Source organism: Notamacropus eugenii, chromosome 2 (genome assembly GCF_028372415.1).
Source record: "Notamacropus eugenii isolate mMacEug1 chromosome 2, mMacEug1.pri_v2, whole genome shotgun sequence".
In the NCBI taxonomy this organism is placed as follows: Eukaryota; Metazoa; Chordata; class Mammalia; order Diprotodontia; family Macropodidae; genus Notamacropus; species Notamacropus eugenii.
This window is the reverse complement of record NC_092873.1, coordinates 402,118,498-402,139,667: the sequence shown is the minus strand read 5'-3', so window position 1 is coordinate 402,139,667 and position 21,170 is coordinate 402,118,498. Positions and strand designations below refer to the sequence as shown.

The window sequence follows — 21,170 nt, the reverse complement described above, 5'->3', positions numbered from 1 at the left end:
TCCTCTATTGGTCCCTAAGGAAAGTGGAGAGCCGACTCAATATTCTTTGCTATATCCATCTCTCATGCTAGTGCTTTCATCATCTAAAATAGATCTCTGAAGTATGATAATTCAGCTATGGTGCTTAATACATATCTGGGTTAAGTTTACAAATGTGCTTGGTCTCTTCCAACATGTCTTTAGTGACAGGACAAATTCAATTAGAGAATATTAGTGCTAATGAACTCAACTCTTATTTTTGGTATATGATCTTCTGTTGTGAGCTAAAAAAAAATCTTAATGGGCAAATCTTAAATATTTACTGAGTAGGGATGATGGCAATGACTAACTGGAGATTGTGGGTCAGGGCTTTTACTATAAGACCAATTTGACCCTGTTTCTTCATTCTGGTCACTGTGTCCCACTCAGGCATCAAAGAATGCACACTGAAGAAAGCACTCAGCCCCTCCCTCCAGATTTCCCTTCAGCTCCCTAGCAACTAGTAATGGTGCTGTTTTTTATGAGAGTAGTTCTCAGGACTAAGCACTTAAAGAATAAAGATCATTGTGTCAGGAGTTATTTGTAATTTTTTCTCCTTAAACTCTATGTGCGCATTGTAAAGGGTCAGGTAACTGATTCATAACAAAATAAATAATTAGGATAAACTGTAATGTTAAGTTTCAATTTATACCCCAAATATAATGAGCAAACAACTTTTGCCTTCCCAGTTGGCCAGTTAGGATTGAGAAAGCCGTGGTTTCCATTGAGGACACCTCTGGAATAAGTGATAGAAACATGAATAGACCCATCTCCTCTGTCGAACTTTTCCCAGCTAATCCCAGCTCAGAGCTATTTTCCCTGTACCCTGAAGTTCTTCACCACATAAATTTCCTTAAATTATCTTTTAGTTGTTTGTTTCATTTATCGACTTCATGTCTCTTTAATTAAATGGTAAATTCTGGAGGACAAAGACTGTGTGTTGGATAATACTTGGTCAGTGAATATTTCAGTCTTACTCATTGACCAATAGATGGATCTCTTATCAGTTTAGTTAATACAAAAAAGCCGAAAGGACCGACCCATAATATTTTGCAATGGGGCATGTCAGAGTTAATTAATGCACTAAAAAGAGTATGATGCTGTATATTTTTACTGTTATGTTTTATTATTGATCTGTGACAACTATGGTGATACTAATATTCAGTGGATTCTGAATTATTATAGAATTCTCAACACACTTATGGATAGTGGGAATCATCCTTTCATATTTTTGGATTTCAGTAGGTAAGGAAACACTTTTAGAGTGATGCCTTTGGTGTTATTCCTAAGAACCCTCTGAATTATCTGTATACAGAGGAGGAGAGTATATGAGAGAGAGGGCAGTTCTGTTAATACATTTATAACCACACTGGGAAAATAATGTCTAAACCATGGGAAGCACAATAGAGTCTTTCAGTAGTGCCTAGGCAAACAAAAAAGCACTACAGCAGGTGAACAAATACTGATTTGCCTATCAATAGTCTTTATTTCTTTTTGAGTTCTCTTCCTTTCCCCAATTCCAACCCATATTTTATGTTATTTTTCCATGAAAGAAGATGCTGGGACCATCTCTAGGAATACTACTTATACTTTGAACATGCTAAAGAAGGTGTGTGTGTGTGTGTGTGTGTGTGTGTGTGTGTGTGTGTGAGATTATTAACCACACCTCGACCAATACCACCCCATCATATAACAAATATTTTAGAGTTTTTATGACTATCACTGTGTTCATAACTTTTAGCATTCTTTTTATCATTATCACTAGTTTTGTCTAAGCTTCTGAAAGCACCAGTGACCGATGCGGCAAGACATAATCAAGAACCAGAGACAGGAAGTAGATTTGAAATTCAGTTCATCATAGTATAATTATTATTTTTTTCTTTGAGAGGGAGGATTGCATTAGACGGGAAATCCAGAGATCTGGCCTGTAAAGTCAGTTCTTTTTCTAACTCAAGGTGTCACTTCCTTTGCTTTCAGTTTAAAATCAGAGGATTGGATTAGATAAGTTCTAGGGAAACTTCTAATTCTAACATGATAGTATTTCCTCTCCCCACTCCTTTAATACATTATGTAATAATTAATATATTATTAAATTAAATATATTATATAATAATTGAAGGAATCCTTGACTTAAATGGAAGATATAGGATAGGAAAAATCACAGTTATGCATCACTACAACTTATTAAAGGAAATTAACCAAATAATATACTTTTAAACAGTCCTTAAAATGTCCTGTCACAATTGGGGAAACTATATTTGAGCAGTGAGTGTGGGGTTTTTGCTATTACTAGACCAAAAAAAAGTTACCACATCGTATTTTGTTTTGGTAAATAATTGAGAAATACTTGTAGATAGAAGCAGTGTAGTCCTGTTGTAGGGGAACACAATCAACATTTATGTTATAGATTAACAAGGTAACTTCAGATTTTCCCCATGGGTTGCAGTTATATTTTAGAGGTATGATTTTAATTCATGGATGTCCAAAGGCATAGAAAAAGCTTTGTCTACGATGGGGATATGTTTTTCCACTGCACGGATAATGATGGCTGCTGCTGTGGCTGGTGTTGCTACTGCTACAACAACGATAACTGCTACTATATTTATACATGTATAAATACACCCATCGATATATGTATAAAACTCAGAGGAAAAGTTTGTGCCCTGAAAAGCTATGCTTTGAAATGGAAAGATGTGGTACATTTTTAAGTTTTGCTTCTCTCAAAAACTACAATTTAAAACTATTCATAACCTTAGAATTCACAGGAGAAATTGAAATAATCTTCATAGTGCAACCAGTGTAAGTTTAAATGGCTTCACTCTGCCATTGACTCAGCAGGTGACTGTGGACTTAGCATTTTACAACTTGATAGTGTTTTTTTAGGAAGTCTATATATGAAATGATGACCGTTTGAATAGGTAGGTGCTATGTAAATTAAAATTTGATTCTTTATGAATCCTTTATTTTAGCTCTTTCTTAAACATATGGAAAGCATACTGGGCTAGGACTCAGGAGATCTGAATTTGCATCTCACCTTAGCCACTTTTCCAGTTCTGTATATGACCAGTGCAGTGACAAATCCCTTACTTCTCAGAGTCTATTTTTTTCATCTGTAAAGTTTCACACACCACGTGGAGATGCTAATAGAACCATAGGAGATAATATAAAGAAAGCACTTTTAAAATATTATATAAATATTAATTATTATTAGATAGCAGGAAAATCCATAGTATGGTACTAGTATGTGCATGGAGACTTGGGTAGAAATTTCTTTGATCCTCAAGCACAGTTTTAATATTGTAGTTCAAAAGAACATTAACAAGCATGACATTCCACTTTGTATTGTTCTATGTGACTCTTCTGAAAACTTTTGGTGTCAAATACAATCATATGACAACTTCTCTTGCAATTTAGAGCTAGGGAACTCATTCAACATAGTGCAGTTGGACCTCTACTTTGTTCTTGTTCTTATTTCATTCATGAATCTCTTTATAGAGTTTTAACTTCTGAGAGACAATGTGAAAGTATGGCATGATCTTGTTTACCTAGCTTTCAGAAACCCAAATCCTTGGAGCTATTCCATTGAGTTAATTGGTTTATATTGAGAATTTCTTTCCCTTGACTTCTCCCCAACACAACCAACTGGGATAAATCATCACTTTTGGATTAGGGAAGAGCTCACTGCATGGTAGTTTAACCAGCCCCTACCAAATGCTAGCAGAGGTGTACAGATGTTTGTACATGCATATCATATCTAGACCAAGCCAATATTCTGATGGGAAGCTTTTCTTGCTATCTGCAGTGAGGAAAATGTTCTCAGAATGAGAATGGAGAATTTGTTTGCAGTAATATTATTATAAGTCTCCAAAAATTCTGTCTCTACAGAAGCTCTTTCACCATCAGATAGGACTTTCCCCCCATCCCTATATCACTTTATAGACCAACCATGTCACTCTCCTTTCAGTAAACATCTAAGAAATTGGAGACAGACGCACAGACCCATGTGGAAAATGTTGGACAAATATTTTCATGTAGCAGAGAAATTAGAAGGGTCTCTATGGTAGTATTTCTTGTGTGAGGGTGGTGACATTCTTTCTCAGCTTCTGAATTGTGATTTTGAGTTTCTTATTTGGTCATAGATAGCTACATCGCTCTGTCATTCAGTCACGTCTGACTCTCCATGACATAGATACTTTCTTAGTAAAGATTCTGCAGTGATTTGCCATTTCCTTCTCCAGGGTGTCCCCATTTTATAGATGAGAAACTGAGGCAAATAGGGTCATACAACTCCTGAAGTCAGATTTGAACTCAGATCATTCAGATCTTCCTGTTTCCATATGCATGTGCTTATCCACGGTGCCACTTGAACAGTCCCAAAATAGATCCGATAGACCCAATAAATAAATCTAACTCTACTATCATTTTTACTTTAATTCTAAGAACAAAAAGTTGTTGTTATAGAACTGTACATAGGACCATACGCAAGACTTTTGTATTAATGTACAAATATTTATGAAGTACATACAATATAAAGAACTAAGGCGTGGTAGAATGAGAATGATTTCTTGTTGGAGTCTAGGCTATCCCTAACAGGAAGCTGCTTCACTGTAGAAGAGGTAGACTAGAGGTGGAATGTAAATTCTCCAGTCTCTTTTGAATTTCTACTGTGTGGACTACACAATGTCACAGCTCATCTCAGAAGACTTTTATTTGCATTTCAATGCAGTGGCTTATGTTTGGTCTTCAGCCTGAACAAGTAGATAGGATAATTTGACCTCAATAAATATTAAACTATCCAATCCTCATATTAGTTTTTACTTCTATTTGGCCTTTCTTGCTATTTGACAAACAGAATTAGATTTTTCTGGTATGATAGGGGTCGTAGCATCCAGAGCTCTGCAGTACAGAGTGTAAAAGAAAGGACAAGTTCTTTTATTAAACTCCCACCATCAAATCACAGACATGTTGGTTTTCATACTCCTAAACTGCATGAGGTAGCATATAGAGGCATTAACTATATTTTGCAGTGGCAAAAGGAAAAAAAAAAACTAATAAAACATGGAGAAGATTACTTGAGGGGTGTTACAACCTTTTGAGAGAGGGCTTAACATGAAAAGCCCCTCTCTAGTGTTAAGAGGTAATTGCATCTCTTGCTACTTATTGATTTGCAAATAGTAACCTAAGGCAATTTCAGTAATGACAAGTAAACACTACATTTTAAAAATCTGAAATGAAATGGAGCTCATATTCATTGCTTCAGACTACTTCTAATATGACATATCGTAGATATGCAAAATTACCTTAGAACCATTTCCAAAATATTTCTGTTGCCATAGTAGCCAGAGCTGATGATGGCATTTTTATGCAACACACTGTGTGAAGAAATTTGCCAAAAAGTCATCAAAAATGGTCAAATGAGTTGTCTTTTTTTTTGTATATTATTTATGAAACATTGTAGAAACCATCATGAGTTGTAGTAGACAGAGCTTGGAATGCCATAGAAGAGAAAAGGATGCTGTAGCCCTTTTGGGAGTGGTATTAACTTCATTGAATATAACAATAGCTAACATTTATAAATGGTGCTTTTATGGTGTCTTTCCCATTAAACTGCAACCTCCTTGAGAGTAGGGACTATTTTTTTTTTTTTTACCATTCTTTGTATCCCCAGGATTAAGCACAATACCTGGCACATAGTAGGTGCTTGATAAAAGTTTATTGGCTAACATTTTATTTTAAAATTTGCAAAGTACTTTCTCTAATTTGATCTTCATAAAAAATCTTGTGAGGTAAATTCCAAAAGTATTATTATCCCTGTTTTCGAGATGAAAAAACTGAGGTTCCAAGATCTGAAAGGACTCTAGATTTATATAGACCTATTCTAATTTTCTCACTTTGCAGTGGAGGAGACTGAATGTTGGAAAGGTTAAGTGACTTCCCAAGGTTATACAGATAATAAGCAGTACTGCTGTGCTTCAAATCCCATTCCTTTGACTTTAAATGAAATCCTTTTTCCAGTAAGTCATGTTGTTTCATAGTAATGGATCCTATGGTATTCATGGAGAGAATTCCTCAGTGGAAATGCCATGATGAGAATGAAAATATCAAACCCTTAGGACCTTCTCCATTAACTCATGAAGAAGATGAGTTACTTTGTGTTTTTGGTGGTACCTTTCTGAGTATTTTCACTATTGGTTCCTCATGGCCAACATTCTTTCTCTTAACTATTATTTGTTGTTTTAAGCTACAATAGTACTTTCTTCTCTGTCTCAATTTAGAAGGCAGTATTAGGATTAGGAAAGGGACTTGTTGAGCACAGAGTACTCTTAGGAAAATTAGCATCTCAGGCACTGATGATTATGGGGAGAAGCATGTCAAGTAGAGAATAGAGAAGCAGTATACAATGATTTTCAGAACTGCCTATTACAGAGCATCTGAATCATAAGAATACTATGCATGGTTAGTTCTCCCTGATTGACAAGGAACCCTGCCTTTGTTGGATCTCAGGGACTGTGGAAAGCTAGTCTAAATGGATACTCTCTTGGGCAAAGAAAGAGACTACTATTTGAGTATAGTAAAAAAGGGCAAGGATATAAGTTTTAGGTTCTCTTTCTTTTGTGGGAGATATCTATGTTTTGGCAGCTGCATATTCTAGTAATTAATTACTAGAGGGGAAAAATTATCTAAGGAAGATAGGAATTTGGCAGAAGAAAGGGTGGTGCTAGTGGGGTACCTTTTGTATGTTCTTAGGAAGTGTCACAAAATATACCTGGGGCAAGTTCCATGAACTTTTGCTGGAGGTAAGGGAGGAAGGAGTTTATCTCAGCCCACCATCTGGTAGCTTTCTATTTTAACTTATGATTCTTGCTAATTGGGTGCTAATCTCTATTGTTTCTATATTGCTGAAGGAAAGGCAGTATGGTACTGGGGAAAATGTTAGATTTAATGTGAAATGACCTTATTCAAATCCTAGTTCTACCATTTGTTACCTGTACGACTTTAGACAAACCTTTTAACTTTACTAGATCTCTGTTTTCCTCATTTCTAAAATGATTTCATTGGATTAAATGACCTCCTTCGAACTTTGTCTCTGATCCTGTATTGTCATTTCCCTCAAAGTGAGGTATGCTAGGAGAAAGTCCTGGTCATCTCACCCTAGTTTAAAGTCTGACTAGCAGTCAGATTTCTTGATGACACCCAGAAATTTGAGTTGGTCTTAGAAGAAGCACTGATTGACTTCGTGGATTTCACATTGAGTGATGAATAAAATTGTATCAATTGTTTATATCATCAAATAATTAAATTATTCTGTGCCTTAGGGGCTAATACTACAGAGGACAGGGGAGGTAAGAGAATGAGCAAAGACAATGTTATATAAAGTAATTCCATTAAAATTTTCATCATTTTATGGAATTGACCATAAGTCCTCACAGGCTATGGCCAAGGATTAAAGCTTTGGCAGTTCCTACCCAGCTGAACAGGTGTCAAGTGGCTGTGAAGTCTGTCATCTCAGGACCAACTTAAATAATTTTGAAGAGGCTCCTGTGACTGGCTTCCTTCAGTGTAAGTAGTCACTTGTAAGCAGAAAGTCTGGTGGGAAACTGACCCTGGACTTAAATCTTTTTTCAAAGAATTTTCTTCACTGTTAAGATGCATTGTGGCACTAAAGTGCTAGTCTTAGAATTAAGAGATGCCTGGGTTCAAGTTTTAATTTTAACAATGACTAGTATGACCATGAGCCAAATTGCTTTAACCTCTCTGATTTCCTAATCTGAAAATAGGAGTAATGCCTACTTTACTTACCTTACAAATTTGTGAAGATACCATAAGAATACATATGGAAAATACTTTGTCAAGCTATAAAGCACCATAAAAATACTAATTGTCATTATTCACTCCTGCCTTGCTAACACTTGTTAACCCATTCCCCTGAAAAATTCAGTGTCAAAATTTGCATTATTCTGGTTTCTGTTGAAGGCTAGCATTTACGTAATGCTTTAAGTTTTCAAAGTGCCTTACCTACATGATCTCATTTGATCCTCACTCCACCCTGGGAGGTAGGTACTTTATTTCTCCCACCTTACAGAGAAAAAGCTGAGGCTGAGAGAAGTGACAACTCATGGTCACACAGCTAGTAAATGTCAGAGGCAGGCTTTGAACTCATGTTTTCCTCTAAGTCCAGTAGGTATCATCATAAGGATATCATGTGTATTAATTGGTGACCTCATAATTGTGTGTCATTTCCTCTGTGTATACCTGAGCGATTTCATTTCATTCAGCGATTTCCATTTTAAGGACCATTTCTGCCTTTTTATGGAACAATTCAGAGACTCAAATGTTAGTTTACCAATGTGGTGGTTTTATTGTCACTAATGAAGAAAAGAAGAGTTCATTAGAAAATGTTTCTTAAATGTTCTCAGGATATGACTTAATCAAACCTCTCAAAAGCTTAAGAAAAGTTAGCCTCCACTGCTTCTTGATAACATCTGAAATGATACTATTCATAATCTCCCACAATTTTACAAATAAGTTTAAATTTTAAACTGATGCTGTCCTTTATTGCCATATATTTCTGCTTGGCAAAGAGATGAAGTGTTTGCTGGTTAAGATCACTTATAGTTATTTTGACTTCTTCATTTCAGTGGTAAATCAATGACCTCCTCATTGGTTTCCTTGCCTCCTACTTTCCATCCTTCATGAAACTGCTGAAGTGTACATCCAACTGTTTCACTCCCATACTCAGTAAACTCTAATTTCCCTATTTCTTTTAGAATCAAATATAAGCTCTTTTGCCTTACAACTTGACCCAGCCTACCTTTGCAACATGATTACATTTTACTCCTCTTCTCACATGTTGTGATCTAGATAATTTAAGCTTGCTTTTCTTCACAAGTGATATTTCATTTCCCACCTCTGTTCACACTGGCTGTCACCAATGCCTGAAATATGTTCTTTTCTAACCAGCACCTCAAAATCCAGTAGCATGATTCTGTGGAAAAGATGTGAGGGACACCAGTCTCACCTTCCATACCCCTCCATACCAGGGGTGGAAGGTCCACAAGTATGGAACATTGCACATATTTTTAACTTTTTTTTTTAATGTATTCATCAATTTTACTGATTTTCTCCTCTCTTTAAATGTCAAAATTATTATATTTAAGGAATGTATTTTTTTTATTGAGAGGAGGAAGGGGAGAAATACTAGGGGAAATTTTGGTGAAATAGGAAAACAAAAACCATTAATAATTTTTTTTAAATCTAGAAAAAACTCAGTTTAAGTGCCACTTTGTACATGAAAATTTTTATGTTCTGCCCAAGTCCTAATGCCCTCCCACAAATTTATTTTCAGTTTATTTTCCTTATTTATTTTTACATCCTCATATATGTATTGTCTCCTCTGATAGAATGTGAGAGTCAGGATTATTTCCTTTTTGTATTTATTTTGCTAGAGCCTAGCATAGTTCCTGACACATAGAAGGTGCTTAAATAAAATGCTTGTTGATTGATTAAACTTCAAATGAAACAGGATAGAATAGTAGAAAGAGAATTAGCTTGGGTTCAAGCCCTGTTCCTTCCTCACACAAAGGCTATGGGACCATAATTAAGTCATCTAACCTCTGTGTTCCTGGGAAACTGTAACAATATAAGCTGTAGCTTTGAATAGTAGCAGCATTGAATGATTGAGATTCCTTTCTAGAATTTGGCTACACCAATGAAATAAAAGGTGTTGTTCACCAAGAAGAAAAAATTAAAACCCACAAATTTCCTAGTAAATGTCTATTTTGTTATAATTATTTTAAAATGTCTATAAAATATCTATTCTTCTATTCATTTTCCTCTTTGTAGCTATATTTTATTTAAGATGGTTCAGTTAGAATGTAAACTAATAATATTCCATAACTTCTCACTTTATTCTTTGTTCTAATTTGGTATTAGTCTTGATCTTTGCTGTAACAAATTGATGGTCTCATTGTTCAGGCATTCTTGCTTTATTAGAATATAATCAATTTGATTTTTAAAAGTATTTTATTTTTAATTTATGGAATGAAACAAACATCTCCATTACATAGTATGATAAGAAAGATTATTATACATGAAACTACAAATCTGCTGTGTACAACTTGCTATTTCATTCAATATACAACAAAACTATCCTGTAAATTTCTTTTTTTTTCTTTCTGCCTCTCTACATGACTGCCATTGGACCCAAATGGGTATATATATGTAAAATTATTCTATACATACTTCTTTTTATCAGTTCTTTCTCTGGATGTAGATAGTGTCTTTCTTCATATGTCCTTTATAGTTATTTCTCATTCTTAAAACAGTATCGCTGTTAGTATGCATAGTGTTCTCTTGTTCCTGCTCATTTGGCTGTTCATTATTTTGCACAAGTCTTTCCAAGTTTTTCTAAAATCATTAAGGTAATCATTTCTTATAGCACAGTGGTATTCCATTACAATCATACACCACAGTCCCCAATTAATGGGATTTCCTGCAATTACCAATTTTTTGTCAACACAAAGAGAGCTGCTATAAACATTTTAGAACATAGAGATTCTTTTCTTTTTTCCCTAATTATCTTTGTAAATAGACAGAGGAGTGGATTGATGCATCAAAGGGAATAGGTAGTTTAATGACTCTGGACATAATTCCAGATTGCTTTCCAAAATGGATCAGTTTGCAATTTCACCAACAAAGAATTAATGTCTCAATTTTTCCACATCCCCTCCAGCATTTGTTACTTTCTCATTCTATTATTTTAGCCAATCTGGTAGGTGTACGTTGATATCTCAAGGTTGTTTTAATTTGCATTTCTTTAAGCAATAATGATTTAGAGCATTTTTTCACATTGATTTCTTCATCAGAACACTGTGGGTTCATATCCTTTGACCATTTATCAGTTGGGGAATGACTAATATTCTTATGGATTTGACAAAGTTCTTTATATATTTTAGATATGAGACTTTTATCTGATAAACTATCTGTAAAGATTTGCTGCTCACCATATCCAGTACCTCTTAACTCTCTTCTTGAAAAATATATCATTCTATGTGTAAGCATGAGGCTTCAGTAGGGTATGCTAGTCTGCTTTTTCCTGAATCATGTTTTCTATCATATTTTCACTTCTTCAGCTATGCTCATTTTTATGTAGAGGTTGCCACATATTAAAGTATGTATGTGTACATATGTATATATATACATACCTATAAGTATATATATTATATGTGTAATATATATCTTGAATTTGAAGGTTCTTTAATTTGCTTTGTTGTAACATTTCCTTCCTTTTTAATCTTCTGGTAGGCATTTGCAAATCCTTATGAGCACTTCAATATGGGATGACCATGTATCTTTTGAAATTATGTTTCTTGTTTTCCTTGGCAAAGTCATCAAAGTTACTCTGCCAACCTCTTTGATTTGTTAAGGAGAAGCTATCTGTAACTTCTTCGTGCCTTCTGGTTTTGTTTATAGGGAGAATGACAACTGGGTAAGGCTCTCATATTTAGCGTACTAATCATTACATTAATGTTTCTAGAAGGTCTAAAAATTGTGATTCTTAGCATCCTCTGACCACTTTTCTACTACTTTGGTGCTATCATAATAGCTATCATTGATATAGTGCCTTAAAGTTTTCCGAGAACTGTACGAGTATTTCATTTTATTCTTATAACAACCCTTGGAGGTAGGTCCTATCATTTGAGTAAGAGAGATGTTAAGTTACTTACTCAGGTTTACACACTTAAGATCAGATTTGAACTTGGGTCTTCTTGACTCCAGTTTCAATGCTCTAGACAGTAAGCAACCTAGTTTCATTTGTCACTACAGAAATAGTAAGGAGCTGCAAATTTCTGAGAGTTTTGTATATTTCTTTGTTTCATGAAATGTTGTGACTGCAATATGTCATCAGGTGGCCTGCCCACTGGTAATTTACCTTAACATATTTAGGCTGGTCCTCAGAAAATATATCAAGTCTGAAACTAGAATTCTACTTTAAGCCTTGCCAGTATATAGATGAAAATAGCAGCTTACAATCCTCCTGGTATAACTTTTGGGAATAAAGTCCCTTTCATACCACAAAGAGATATCAGAGAAGGAATGGTGGAGGAGCTTTATTATATAGTATTATCTAATAAATCTTAGTAATCTTGTCAAACAAAAGGGGGAGGGGAAGAATGACTCTTACAGGACTCATACATGCTGCTTCTTTGTCATTCTTTTTATAGATGTTCATGAACCATCTCTGTTTTTCTAAAATTTTCCCAGGAATCAAATCAAATTCGGTTTTCAGATCCCACTCTCTTTCTTTTAAAAAAAAAAATCAAATAAACATTTTCCCTTCTCCTGCTCTGAAGTATATCACCTGTTTAACATAATATTTAAGATATCATGGAGAATGATTTGCTAGTCATACCTGCTACTTCTTTCAGTACCCACGAATGAGGGATTTTATCTATTTTTGATCCATTTCTCCTTAATATATCCAAAATAAACAAAAAATCCTTTTTTTCTTGTTGCTTCAAGTCATCAGTTGTTGACACTAATCTCAGAGATATGGTATGTCTTTACATTCATTCTTGGTTATCAGCCCTTGCTTTTGTCTTCTGCATGACCAGTTCATTGTGCATCTACATTGTTTTCTTCAGAAAACTACCACTTTTCTTCCTTATAGGAATTGTTTTCCTTTATGTCTTCAGCATTTAATTTTTAGGTGTCTCTCATTTCTTTCCAGTTGACTTTCCCTGTAGAATTCTAGTCAATGTGATCCCCAACTGTGCTTCCTCTGAAGCCTTTGAAATCCATTCTTTCTAAATCTAAGGTTAGGGATCAATTGATTCCAACCTTACAATAGGCTCTGAAACTCTTTCTCAAACTCCACTCCATGAGTGATCTCGAGGAGCTAAATTGTTTTCCTTAATACTATCACTGATTAGTCCCTACCAGCGTACTCCCCATTGATAACTAGTTAATTAGCTTTTAGAAAATCTGAGGGAAAAATTACTTTTATTGAGGTGATATAGTTTAAAAAATGGTTCAAAACATCTCTCAAACTGGGAGCACACTATTTCATAAGTAAATGCAAAGTCCAGGGAAAAAATAGCCTCAGACTTAGAGAGCACATATTCACAGTTTTTGGACAAAGAGAAATTTTCTCCCTTCCTGGAGTCTTTATGAAGTCTCCTTTAGGTGTAAGTAGTTTTTGGGCTCTTCTAAAGTTCTGAAGCTGATTTTCTTCAGGGTTTCTAATTTGATCTTGGCTTCCAATGCAGGTCCTTCTATTTATCACTGGTATTTCAGGGATGCTACTAGGTTGCTAGTGAGGAGTCTAGATCTTCTAACTGTGAAGTTCAGAGTTATCTTTTGGTCAAGGGAGGGGAATACATAGACATTCTTTCTCCTCCCCTTTTTCTTTTTCATTTTTCTCTTCTTGCACTTATTGCTTTTCCTCTTTCTCCTCTAGGTGATTCCTTCTCAGTTGTGTGACTGAAAGTGCCCCAATACAAGTTTAGCCTTATAGGATGCTATGAGGAAGACATTTTAGATTTTAATGTGCTTTTTAAAAAATATGAGTTGTTATTATTTATTGGGCTTATGTACCACACTAATGATCTTCATTTCTATGACCTCTAAAGAACTCAAAGGCATTTAAAGACACTATATACTTGAATTTTTATCTTACAGTGGGAGGAAGTATCACGTATGGAGAAATGAGATGACTTCTGTGATCTGTGAGTCAGTGCCAGTACAGAAAGTTTCCAGAGAGGAAGGTATTTTTCCCATTAGACAAGATGACTTTCAAAAGGGTCATTTTGTGTTCTTGTTAGTGTTCTGGGCAAGGGTTAGATGATATTATATGCATTAATGTAATTGTCAAATTTTTGTTAAACTGTTTAGGTTAATTATTAAATGCTTTTGGTTAATAGAAATTGATAAAAAGCGATACAATATGTGAAAGAGGCAAATAGATTTAATAGCTACATTCACTCTTTGACCCTCCTGTTTTTTAGAGAGTGAGACATTCACAGACTGTGCATTTTCAGGCATGTCTTAGGTATGAAAAAATCCTTTAAAGTGAGGGAAAAGAGGCAATTTGATGAGACAGCTGCTAAAACCTTTTTTTAATCACTAAAACAAACCCAATCAGTCTCAGAATATTTTATTTTTAGTTCAGGAAGCTAGGAATTAGTTTGGCTCTCTTGCTTGCTACCTTGCCTCATGACAGCTTTCATCATTCTAGTAATTATAGAAAATATTCTAAGCCAAGTGGCACACAGAGACCCCTGTAGCTAATGTGGTTTAATACCAAGGATCTTTGAGGAAGCAACTTTATTGCCATGCCTGGGGTTTCACAGGGATGATGGGCAGGGATACAACCCAAATGTTCTGTTGGTTGCTGTGGTAATTAGTTTAAAGTAGTATCATTCAGGAGTTAGACAACTTTAGTCCATCTGGATACATCAGAAATCACTTGAAATCTACCATGTGAGAATTTAGATTTATTTGTGGATCGTGTTTTCATTAAAGAAAAGCTAATCTTTTTATGTAACATACCTATTTGGATTCTTTACTATTTTGAACAGAAAGAATTCATCCTTCATATTCAGTCAAATAATAAAGAAACAAGCAGTTTCCATTTTTCTCCTAAAGACTCTGAAAAGAGTAGGAGGAATGTTGTGGTCATTTGCAAGTTGTTCTAATTTTCAACACTGTGTGATATTCTGAGAAGTCATTGTCAGAGGAGTTATCCACACGTTCTGGAAACTCAAGATTTTCAAGAAGTTTGTAGGATCACTTAAATTTTACAGAAAGTGTTTAGTGGAACACAACTGGAGAAAGTGTTAATATATCCTTTTAAATACTACTCAGTCTTATTTTCTGTTTCTCTGTAATTAATTGTATTTTTCCTTTAAATATTTAGAACCCATACCATCTGGTACATATATATGTATTGATATTTATTCATTTTCTATGGTGGTGGTATTGTTTTTCAGTTGTTTCAGTTATATCTGACTCTCCATGACCTCATTTTGGTATTTTCTTGGCAAAGATTCTGGAGTAGTTTGCCATTTCCTTCTCCAGTTCATTTTACAGATGAGGAACTGAGGAAAAGAGGGTTAAAATGACTTTCCCAGGGTCAAACAGCTAGTATGTGTCTGAGGCTAGATTTGAACTCATGAAGATGTCTTCCTGATTCCAAGCCCAGTGCTCTATCCCCTGCACCAATGTGCCCTGATTTTCTAGGGTACCTTTCAGCAAAATGTAGTTTCCTTATTTATCTCTCTTAATTATCTCTATTAATTAATTAATTACTTCCCTCTCTTTCCCCCCATTCCATCCCTGTTGCTTTGTCTGAGATCATGATTGTCACCTCTTCCTTTTTATTTTTTTAAATTTTTACTTCAGGTGAGGCATAATAGATTTTGATTCAGTCTCTTATTTTAACTCTGTGTGCGTCTTTCTGCTTCAAGTGTGTTTCTTAGAGATAAATTGTTTGAGTTTGTCTTCTGATCTGTTCTACTGTTCTGTTCTGTTTTATGGTTGATTTCATTCCATTCACATTCACAGTTATGACTGCCATTTATACATTTCCCTCCATTCACTTCTTTTATTCTTTTCCTTCTTGTTGTTTCCTAACCCCTCTTTGAAAAGAAGAGGAGGGTGGTAAGGATCAGTTCTCTGTTTGGTGTAACTTGCTTCTGTTTCCTGCCATATTTCTGTTTCTCTCATGCAGAGTCCAGTAACACATTCTTTTCCTTCTTCCCCCCTTTTAAGCAGCTTGAGACCTACTCTTCTTAGAGTCTGCGTTGCTTAAGATTAATACTTCCCTTTATCTACCATCCTTCTTATTCCTCCCTTCCCCTTCTCTCCTCTTCTCTATATCTCTGTTGAATGAAATAGACTTCTCTACCCAGGTCTCTGTGTTTCTTCTTCCCTCCTTTGACCATTTCACGTATTTCAGATAAGAGAGAGACGTCCAAGTATTACTTGCTTCGCCCATCCCTTCCTTCTTTTTTATATAGACTTCTATACCCTAATTATATGAGAATTTCCCCATCCTTTCTTTTTCTCCCAAGTGTATGCCTCTGTCTCTCCTTTTCCATCCTTCTTTTAAAATCATCAAAACATAAAACCACTTTCAAGTCTTCTGTCTATTCCTTCCATGATCCCTGATGATGATAGAGTTTTGAGGTGATGTATATTTCATCTCCCCATATTACAATGTAAATAGTTTAGCCTTTTTTAACCTCTTGTGATTGTTCCCTCGTGTTTACTTTTATATGTTTCTCTTGACTCCTGTACTTGCATTTCAAAGTGTTTACTCAGTTCTGGTATTATAATCAGAAATGTTTAGAAGTCCTCATTAAAGGATACTTCTCCACTTCGATTAGGTTCACTTTTGCTGGGTAAATTATTCCTGATTAAAATCCAATATCTTTTGCCTTCTGGAATATTATATTCCAAGTTCTCTGCTCCTTTATAGTGGTTAGTACTAAATCTTGTGTGATCCTAACTGGCTTCCCAGTACTTGAATTTTTTCTTTCTGATTGCTTGCAGTTTTTTTCATTGTTCTGAAATTTCCAGATTTCTACTATAATGTTCTTGTAAGTTTTCATTTAGGGACTTCTTTTAAGAAATGTCTGGAGAATTCTGTTTCTATTTTGTTCTCTTTTTCTAAGATGTCTGGGAACTTTTAAGGTTTCTTGAAATATAATACCTATGCTCTTAAAAAAACAAAACAAAACAAAACAAAACATGGCTTTCAGATGATCTCTCCTTGATCATTTTTCCAGATCAGTTGTTTTACTATGAGATAACTTACTTTTGCTTTTATTTTGTTCTAGTACTTTGACTTAAAAAAATTCCTGTCTCATGGAGTCATTAGCTTTATTTGTTCAATTCTAATTTTCAAGGAGTCTTATTTTTTTTCTGTTACAAGATTTTGTAATTTTTCCAAGCTGCTATTCTCTTTCCAAATCTTTGTTCCATTGCTCCAATTTCTTTTCTGATTTTTTTCTCTAGTGTCCTCATTTGTTTTTTAAATTAATTTTAGCTCTTCTTTTTAATAAAACTCTAGCTTCAGCTCCTCTGTGAATTTTAGTTGGATTTGTATCCAAGTTGTGGGGTTTTTTTTTGAGGCTTTGCTTGTAGATATTTTAGGGTAACTTTTTTTAAATCTGGGTTTCTGTCTTGAGAATCTTTGTTACCATAATTGTTCTTTACGGTAGGATTCTTTTTCTTTTTTCTTTTTTTTCTTCCATTTTTCTAGATGATTTTCTAACTTCAGACATTATGTTAAGGAGAGGTTCTGTCCTGTTCTGGGAAGAATGTCTGTTTTGAGCTTTTGTCTTCTTGGGTCCTTCCTCTGCTTTCTTAGGTTGTTGAAGGTTGTTTTATTCTAGAATCTTGAGAAAAGCTCAGGTTGGGGTCCTACAAGCTTTCAGTATTCCCAAAGTGGTTCTGATTCAAGGCAAAGTCTGATCACTGCCCATTTGAAATCTGCAAGTTCCTGACTTGGGACTGGGTCTTTACAACAGTCCTGCTGGCTTTCCCCTAATTAAAAATTTCATTAGACTGCTGCAGGACTTGGCCAGTATCAGACAGCTAGAAAACTCTGCAGATTCAGAAAGGGATAACAGCTGGTTCTCCTTTAGTTTGAGGTTCTTGCCCTGCTTGTTTTCTCTGTAGGTTTCACAATGGATTAGAGACTGAAACTGAGACCCTTGAACTGTGCTTAGGGTGAAAGCTTCACAGCTACTCTTTGCTTCTGAAATTGTGCCTTAATTAGTGTAGGGGCTGTGATTCCTCCTCAGTCTTTAATGTCACCCATAAATACGGGTCCCATCCTCAGTCAACCATGCATCTGAGTTGGAACTGGATAGTGAGTGACAGAGCAGCCAGTTGGCAATTATTTCCAAAACCTACACAAGGTTTTGGATGTTGCTCTTCCTGCTCCATTCTCACTTTACTTGTATGGAATATGTTCTTGCCCTGATGCACAATCTCAGGACTCTCTCTTTCTTATCTACTGCAATGTTCTGTATGGCATATCTCTGGCCAGACCACATCACCGGTGTCTACAGTCTCCCTATCCCAAACTAGGCTGGAAATGTGACTGTTATTTTTTTTTCTTGTATTTCTTGGTCAGAACTCAGTCTGGTGCATTTTCTTGAACTTTGTGAAAGAGTTGTGTTTGGGGGATCTTGGATGTAACTTCTTCCTGTAATTCCATCATTTTGGCTCCATTTCTGAATATCATTCAGTCCCAAATGATCTGTTTCACAGAGTTACAGTATAATAGAATTAGCAGATAATAGTTTTCTGATGACCATTTTGTGTGTGTGTGTGTGTGTGTGTGTGTGTGTGTGTGTGTGTGTACAGCCTATTTTCCCTGATAGAATGTATGCTTCTTGAGAGCAAAGGCTATGCTTTTGTCTTTCTTTGTATCCTCAGTATCAAGCATAGCATGGTTGATGAATCATTTCAGTCACTTCCAACTCTCCATGACCCCATTTGGGGTTTTCTTGGCAAAGATATTGGAGTGATTTTCTATTCCTTTCTCCAGATCATTTTACAAATGAAGAAACTGAGGCAAATAGGCTACTCTATCCACTATATCACCTAGCTGCCCTCTAGCAAAGAATATGCATTGCTCAAAAAGCACTTGTAATTGCTTTATTTATCTATCTAGATATCTATTTATCAGTCTATCTAGGTCTATAGATGTAGTGTTGCATAATGGATAGAGTGTTGGCCTTGGGAGGGTCAAGAAGACATAGGTTCAAATCCCACTTTGACAGTATTTGTATCACTCTGGATAAGTCATGTAATCTCTATGTTGTCTCTACGTTTGGTGGAGTTCCCCATGCTGAAAAAAAAATTTATGTTTTCAAACTATACATACTATATGTGTCAGAATTCATATATATATGACATACATGTATAATAAGCAAATATTTGAGTTAGAAATATCTGCGTATATGAATAAATCTTCACAAGATAGTGTTCTATTAATATATCAAGGAATCTGTGAGAAATAATTTAACATATTTTGTACAAGAAGTTAAAAAAAAGGAGGACCCCATAACTCTCCATAGCACAGCGCTGGCTTTGCCATTGGTAAGGGTGATATCTCCACTGGGAAGGGGGGACACAGCTTCCTTTTCCATCTTCTTTTGCTCTTTTTCTTTTCTCTTCCTCCCCAGATACAGGAGCGCAAGTACCAGCTAAAAATAAACAAATGAGCAGTGCCTCTTCATCTTCCCACACTATGCAAAAGCTGTTTCGGTGGTGATAGCAACTGCCCTCCCCCCCCCTTTCCTCTTTCTCACACACACAATCACACTTCTGGTCTACCTCGACCCTATAGTGCTTGGAAGTTGTGGGCTTAACCTACACCACATAAAATGAAGTGAGGGAGATTTGCAGGTGCTGCACCTGGAACCGGAATTGAGAGAATGAGGGGAAGAGCAGACATTTTCTGTGATAATATTCGTGGTAGTAGTTGTGTCCAAAACCCTAGGGTAGAGCCAAGGGACTTGGACAGGCTCTTTACTGGGCTTGTTATTACACTGTCTCCGTCTGTCTATTTGTCTGTTTCCCCCTCCTTTTCTTTCTTTTTATTTCCTTACAGTTAACCTACTCAAATCCTTATACATTTTGTTTACTCGGACTGAGTGACTCATTCTCTCCCTGACCTCTCATTTTTCTACTTTTGTTTAAATCTACATTAGTCCTGAAATAACCCCTTCCTCAGCCTTCCCTGTTTTCTAAAACCCAGCTGAAATGTGACTTTCTCCTCCCTGATGATTTCCACAACCTGACCCTTAGTTCCATGTAGGTGAAAGTGATTTCCCCTTCTTTAAATTTTTCCTAACTCCTTTCCTGGATATCTGTTTTGCATTTGTCTCTTGAGTAGTAATTATGTTTGTAATTTCCTTTTCCTCCAATTAGAATTTAAAGTTTCTTGAGACAAAAATCTGTCACTTGTCCCTCTTTCCTTGCTAATACCTTGTTATTGTTCAGTTGTTTTAGCTACGTCCAACTTTCTGTGACTCCATTTGGAATTTTCTTGGAAAATATACTGGAATGGTTAGTCATTTCTTTCTCCAGCTCATTTTACAGATGAGGAAGTAAGACAAACAGGGCTAAGTGACTTGCTTAAGATCACACAGCTAGAAAGTATCTGATTTGAACTCAGGAAGATGAGTCTTCTTGACTTCAGGCCCAGCACTCTATATTGTATAGCCTAGCTACCCCCTTACATGAAATAGGTACTTTAAAATGTTTGTTGAATGACTGAACGAACCCATGAATGAGTTAGGGACTGACGTTGTATATTATACACATGCTTATAGAAGCCAAGTTCAGTATCTTGTAAAATGTTTTGTAGATAAGCCTTGGGTATGAAAGAACTTGAAAAACTTTCTAATTGAGAGGGTTTTGCACATTCAGGCATATAAAAGAGGGGAGATGTGGGAAAATGACACATTAGGAAGTAATAAAGAAGCAACAACTAAAGGATTTTCACTGAACATCTTTATAAGAGGTACTTAGTGTGTCTTAGACTCTTGAGGGCCAGAGAACAATTGTAGACAAAGTGGATGGGGCCCCACTGATTTAGACTGAATGGCTAACTGAGCCCTTGATGGAAAAGCTCACCTGCACACTCTCACTTGGCACAACTGGCTGCACAGAGTTCTACCACCTCTCACAGGAAGAAAGTTGTGACCTACTTTCAGTGTTAGACTTTGTGCTGACATGTGACCTTGACAAATGGGAAGTGAATGGCCCAAGCTTTTGCAAAGGCTCAGTAGAATTGTGCAATCATTAGGAAGGCAGGCTGGTCTGGCTTTGACTGGAAGGACTGTGTTGAAAGAACAGTTTTTGGGATGCATAGCTGTGATTAATGCTCCAGAAAAGCTTTATTCACCTCTGAATAGCTTGGAGGATGGGTGGGGGGAAGTACTGTGGCTGTGTCCCGCCCCTCTAATAAAACCATTGTGCTGTAGTTTCCTGAGCTTGGGAAGTCCTGCCCTTCAGTCTTCAATTTCTTACTCAGGGCTTTCTTTAGGAGACAAAGGAGAGTTTGTCAGTAATTTTCCAAAAGCATTTATTCCTTTGTGGAATTTTACAAATGTCAAGAGCCTTCATTT

At 35.8% G+C, this 21,170-nt stretch overlaps 1 protein-coding gene across 4 annotated transcripts in view; it reads left to right on the top strand.

Annotated features, from left to right (window-relative positions):
* RGS7 (regulator of G protein signaling 7) overlaps nucleotides 1-21,170 on the top strand; it is a 699,575-nt gene that overhangs the window by 91,409 nt on the left and 586,996 nt on the right. The window contains exon 2 of one of the 4 annotated variants that reach the window (XM_072647573.1): nucleotides 13,699-13,784. The exons of the other annotated variants lie outside the window; for them this stretch is intronic. The gene's annotated coding sequence lies outside the window, so the exon portion shown is untranslated. The remainder of the gene's footprint in view (nucleotides 1-13,698; nucleotides 13,785-21,170) is intronic. 4 annotated transcript variants of the gene reach the window in all.